This window comes from Pteropus vampyrus, unplaced genomic scaffold (assembly GCF_000151845.1).
Source record: "Pteropus vampyrus isolate Shadow unplaced genomic scaffold, Pvam_2.0 Scaffold298, whole genome shotgun sequence".
Taxonomy (NCBI): Eukaryota; Metazoa; Chordata; class Mammalia; order Chiroptera; family Pteropodidae; genus Pteropus; species Pteropus vampyrus.
The window spans coordinates 622279-629017 of NW_011889079.1; positions in this window are offsets into that span (position 1 = coordinate 622279).

Genomic DNA, 6739 nt, shown 5'->3' on the forward strand with positions numbered 1-6739 from the left:
AAAAGTAGATATGAAGAGGTTAAGAAATGATCTAGTGCCACATCGCCATATTAATTGGAGCAAGAAATCTAACCCTCTTTTCACTGGTTCTAATGCTTCCACTCATATGTACTTGGCTCTGTTGTTTGCTTGATAATAACTGTGCTCCACTCTACAGTGTCCATTTCCACCACTGTAGGTGCCAGCAAACTACATTTGCCTATATCCTTGACTTTATGGCAGCCTAAGGGAAAAAAAAAAAAAAGTAAATTTTAACTTATAAATCTAAATGGGCAATGCTGGGATCAAAGACTTATGGCCCCTTGAAATCAGATTTTAATCAAAGCAAATATGTATTTATTTGGTTAACACATTGAGTCCCTACTATTTGTAAAGCGTTCTCTATGTATAAGTAAATTTCACCATTTTTTAATGAAGCAAAATATTTATATTATCTCAACAGAGTATACACCTGTAATAAGATTGATTGTTCATGGATGTGGTTGGTTTTCACATAATCTTCAATTCTTGTGAGTAAATTAAACAAGCAATTTTTAGTAAATGTCTTTTTGAGTAAAAGTGAAGGTAACAGAAAAATAAAAGCAATCATTGATGAGGATATAGAAAGCTGGGCACTAAATCCTATGTAGGGAGCAAAAAAAAAAACAAAACAAAACAAAAACAAGAAGTTGCCCCACAGTAACATAGCTTTCTACCCGATCTCACACGACCCCACTGAAGTGCACCAACCAGGACTAAACCCAATCTTGGAAAGGAACGTACCATTCATTAATGTCACAGAAACAGGTGATTCGAAACAGATACTTTCATGTGGAATTCTTGGATTTCATAAAATCTGTTCACCTTTTATAAGCCTATCGATAAATCCACATCATCGAGAGTGGTGGGGTCTACACAGCACATCACCTCAAGGATTAACCCTGCCGCCTCCAGCATTGTGACATCTGCCTGGGCTGTCTACCCAACCCCGATCCATTTACCCATCTTCAGAACAAAATAGCCAGCCAAAGTCAGAGGACTTTGGCCAGAGGTGCTCTCTCCTTACTTCTTAGCTAGACGAAGAGAACGGGGGACTTTCTCCTCATTGCTACTCCCTTGGATTCAAAGAAAAAGACATTTTTGCCGAGTGACAGGGAAGCAAGGGGGCGGCAGCGCTCAGGGACAGAGCTAAATCCCGTCTCCTGTGCTCGTCTGCTCTGTGAACGCGGGCACGTCACTTACCCTCTTGTGCTTCAATTTCTTGCATCCGGAGAGTGGGGACAGTAACAGTGCCCACCTCAGCGGGGAGCTGCTTGGATGAATGTGACAATGTGACCGAAGCCCTCATCACCATGCCTGGCACCCGGTGGACGTTCACTTTGCTTCCAACTGTCAGCGATGATGAAAATGGTGGCTAAGGGCCTCACGATACCTGTTTCCTAAAGAATCAGTCGTTCTTTCTGTCCCTGCCTCTCGCACTCCCGCCGTCTCCTAGTAAATGACCTGTTTATTTCGTATAAACATTCTTTTTTCTGTGACCTTCCACGGAAGGGGAGGGGAGTGACTAGACGCAGAAAGGTGTCGTGAGGTGCCCTGAGGACATGATGGTAGGTGAAGTAAGGCAGCCCCAGAAGGACAAATCCTGCATGATTCCACTGACATGAGATACTTAAATGGCCAAACTCATAGGAACAGTGAGGAGAATCAGGGGTGGGGGCGGGGAGAGTGCATGGAGAATTGCTGTTCGATGCGTATCAATTTGCATTTATGTAAAATAAAAATCTTCTAGATCTGCGGGACGATATAATGCCTGCGGCAAACAGTACTGTACCGTGTACTTAAAAATGTGTGAAGAGGTAGATCTCACGTGTGTTTTTCATACAATTAAAGAAAAAAAGCATCCTGAGCGGTGATGAAGTTGCTAGGCCAACAGTGGAAATATATGCTTCCTGTCCATTTCAGTTGTTTTGACCAAATCCGTAGGAAAAGAGACCCAGAAGATACTTTCGATACTTACATTAGAGTTAAAAGTTATCTGACACTTTGAGCCAGATTCTCTCAATCTGTCAGCTGCTGTCTGTTAGAGAAATTTTATGCCCCGAAGCAGTTGGGGCACACAATAATTCATAAGTGTGACTTCCAGGAACACCCACTTTACACAATACCAGTATTAAGCATCCGAACTCCTAAGCTGGGACATACAATGATAATCGAACCAAGAGACAGGATTTTAAAGGGGCTGTGATTCCAGCCATTTCAAAGCTGTCATTTAATTGTATAACACTCTCTCGTCTTTGTTCCCAAACATTTATTTCTTGGATTCAGTGGGAACATATAAATGGTTATCATGCGGGTTGGAAAAACAATTTGTGGGTCTCTCTCTTAAGTATAAATGTTGCCACGATGAGCTATTATAAAAATTAAAAGGGGGTAGCAAGGAATAACGGTGGCGGAAATTGGAAATGCATAGGAGGCTGATTACAAGTTTGTGTCATGCATTCCGTCATTTCTGATCATACATACACAGATATGACTTCCCATGGGGGCAAAAAGTCTATAAGCGTATTTGCTCACAATTTCAGTCCTGAATTTAGTCAGGGACTATTTTCAATGGCCTCATAAAATAAGAGAGAAACAGCCATAGGCTTCAGATGAAGACCACATTGATTAAATATGTAAAGTGGGAAGGAGTCACACATTTTAAGTTGCCCAGTTTAGGCACAGTCTTTAAGGTTATTTCTCTATCTTTGAATAAAAACCTAAATTTTGAAAACGAAAACCTTAAAGACTTTGAACCTCTTACCATGCAGTTTTGCTGTGAAATTTTTCAAAATTCTTCACATTATTGGATGTTTTAGTTTTAAAATATTATGAAAGGTATTTCTTGACGTGATTTCTACTGAATATTATATAAGTAAGCATAGTTTTAACCTAAAGGTGTGAAAGAGCATCCATACAAATATAATATCAGCATTCTCGATATGTTTTAAAATAGATATGCACATCTGGGCACCTATCAAACACTTAATAAAAGATGACTCCTCAAGGCAATTTGCAAACTATGGCTTCACCTAGACATATGTCAGTGTAAATCAGGAACCTTCAGTTCACCGTTTTTCTAAACAAGTATGCCATAATCTTTGCCAGCTCTGTTTCCATGAGGCCATCATAAATCTCCCACACTGCACTGTCTTTGCAGAAGATAGTCAGAGATTCGAATACTTGAAAGTACAGTGGACTGTACACACAGCAAGTCTCTATCACAGTTAATAATCTCCTTCACTGGGGGGGGGGCATATTTCATTTTAACAAAATCTTAATAGAAATGCACCCATCATGCTTAAAAGCTACCCTATTATTGAAAGCCACCTTTTCTGTTAGGCTAGAATCGTGAAATAGGAATGGACACTCCATTTAATGTACACACCATGTGGTTTGCATACGACGTTTGCTAAATTAACCAAGGTGGACTTTGGTGAATCGAATGCAAACGCAGATTCAAATGGCATAAAACATTTTTTCTCAATTTGCTACCGCTGATATTTAATTTGCTTTGATCTAAACCTGCTAACATTATCCAACTGGAAAGAGCAACTAAGATTCATTATTTAACATTTCTGTATAATACTGAGGATGTCTGCTAAAAAAAAGAAAAAGTAAAAGAAAACGAATAAAATGTTTTAATTTTCAGTCTTCAACTTAAAGTGGTATATTAAAATCAGGGGAAAAATGTAAACCTTTCCCTTTTCTGGAATTATACTTTATAGTCTTGTATTTATTGAATGCATTCATAGGCTCCCTTAGGATGTGAAATGTATGGAAATATATGTGCATTACTAAAGAAAGAAGTAAATTTATTCTTTCCCCACATCACGCTCTTCTTTGCAGTAGAGGTTTTTAATTCAATACAGAGCTAGAATGAGATGGAGCCAATTTCCTGGTCTATATGTGTGACAAATGCTGAAAGTGGCACAAGTTTAACAAATTAGTTGAAGTATAGATCTTAAAAGATTTTTTTCTATGTCTCTAAATCAAAATTCATACTTTATTTGAAATGAAGCCTTCTTTAGAATTCAGTAATGACTAAGAGTCTTTTATTTCTCTGCATCGAAGATGAAGAGATGCGGTGTATGACAACATAGTAGCAATTCTTTAAGAGCAAATTTTGTTATTTGTAGGAAAGCTTAAAGATTAGATATTTGGAATATAAAATTATTTTCATTGTAATCTAGCATCTTGGGTTAATACCTCCAATGTGTGATCAGGTAAAGATGAAAAAATCTTTTCAAAATAAGTAGCTAGTTACTCCCAAAATAAAAGCATAAAATGAAAAGCACAGGTAAAATTTATTTATTTCTGCATTTTTATGGGAAAAAATAATGTTTAATATGTTAGATCCTAAATAAATACCCTTACTTTTCTAATAACATTTTTTAGCTTGGTTTCAAGTAAAAAAAAAAAAAACTATCAGGCTGGGCTGTTTGACCGAACCTCAAAATCATGTGTTTGATATAATCCAGATATCTAACACCAAACAATAAAAACATCTGTGACAATAAAAGCATGTAACGGTTGTGGAATTGTTTAATTTGGGAGAAAATGGCTATGTCTGATAATCACATGTGCGTGAATTGATTTCTTCTCTTTGTCAAGAAACTTTTATATTTTGCAAATGGTGCCTTTTTTTTTTTTTTTTTTTAAGGAATCGACTTATGATATGAAAGCTTTTTAAAAGATACTCAGAAATAACACATTTTGGATTTGGCTCACTCATTCAGTTTTAGAGCCTGGTGATGATCTACCTGGTTTGCTATGGCTTAAATGATATAAAAATATAGCGTTTTAAAGCAAGCACAGCCTTACTTCTCATATCCAAACGTGGTAACACGCTTAAAATTCAAGAAGAGTTCGATGCAGGTTGTACATCTCAGTCACCCAATCTCCTTTCACATATCTGTTCATGTTGACAGACTATGTCATAATACATCAACAGAAAGATCAGCACAGAAGAACAAAATTTCATCGCCTGACAGCGAGAGGAAAACTGATTTTCAGTATTAAATTAGTAAAACTATACCATTACCTCACTTCCAATAAGTCTACTACCTTCAGAAAATAAGGTATCCTCTGTAATCACAAGTATATGCAGAAGCCATCAGCTTTATTTCTATCTATGGTGTCGCTCTTTGACTGACAGCCTATTTTCCTTTTATTTTATATGGTTTTTTTTTTTTCATATATCTTGGAAGCAACTTAGAAAATTTAAAAAATGTTTTAATGAGACATGTAATATGTCTCCATAATGAGACATATGTAAAAATACATGCCTGCCAAATGTTTTGGGGCAAGCTTTCGTATATTAATCATCCGCAGAGACCCACTGACCATCGAAATGGAAATGGTATTTAAGCCTCTGATAAAAGTCAGGTACCTTTTTCATATAACCTCTTGCTCGGCTTGAATTTCAGTAGAAATGTAACAATACCTGTAATAAATAATGTCTTTTGCAGCCGGGGGCATCATCTGCCACTTAGGCTTTAATTTTGCCCCTGTTGGAACAGCCTGCAACGTATGCTCTCCTCTTTTGTCTATTATCTTAGAGTTGTGCGATGCCCAAATATTGACATCATCTACTTTTATCAGCATTAACTGCTCTGAAGCTTCCCAGGCCTGTGCTCAGCTCTATTTCTTCCTATTGATTATCTTCCTCACTCCAGCAGGTAGCTAGCCGGCGAGGCTATCCTGAGAAATAGCTTCCAATGACTTTCTACGCACAATTTACACGGAATTGTTTAAAGAAGATATTAGCCTCAATACAAATCAGTGAACCTCATTTAGTCAATACCGCACAATTCTGCTGTTGGCACCCTGTCACATGTTAGTCCTGACAGTCAGCTGCTGTCCCCAACCTGCACGTTAGCCATCGTATTTGGTTTCATATTCAAATGAAGCCGGGTTTTTGCGCCCTCGCATTGCTTTTTGAAATCTTTTCCGCTTACTTTTTACATCACCTCGCCGAGCCATGTGATAGTAATATATTTTGAAATATAAAAACCTGAGATTAAATGTTTGATTTTTGACAGTGTTCTTAAATATAATAAATTCAAAAGGAAATACTGTTAAGTTAAAATGGAGTGGTTTTCATTAAGTCCAATCAAATGGTAGACAACAAAGGATCTTTTATTTGAGAATATGAAGTGAAAATGAAAACCAGAAAACCTTGACTAAGAAAAGGTCCAGCTAAATTATGTTGGAAGGAGGTATCCAGATTGAGCTGGGGTGTTTCTTTTGCTAAAAGTGAATGAAACTAAAATATGTTATAAAGAAATATTTTACAAAGAAGCAAAACTTGATGCTTTTAGAAATGAAAATAAGGTCTGAGGACAGCTGACTTTGAAAATAATTCTCAAGAAAGATCACATATGAAAAAAATTGCCACAGCATCTGATCTTTTCTTAGAATCATAACAGGGAGATGTTTAGGGGAAAGTAACGCTCGTTCCCATTTTCTCTTCCATGGCAGTGCTGTAAAATTCTAGAAGGAGTGTTTACATCTCAGAATTACCCCTCCCAAAACTACTGGTTTATGAGAGTTAATGAGATGACATCCGAATGTTGAAAACAGGAAAATTCAAATGAACTCTAAATGTGAAATATAATATAATGAAATAACTAAGCAACATAATACCACTCTGAATGTTTGTGCAAATATTGCAAAATGAACTGCAATACATTAAAATTCTTCAGTGGTTGTGTAAGAC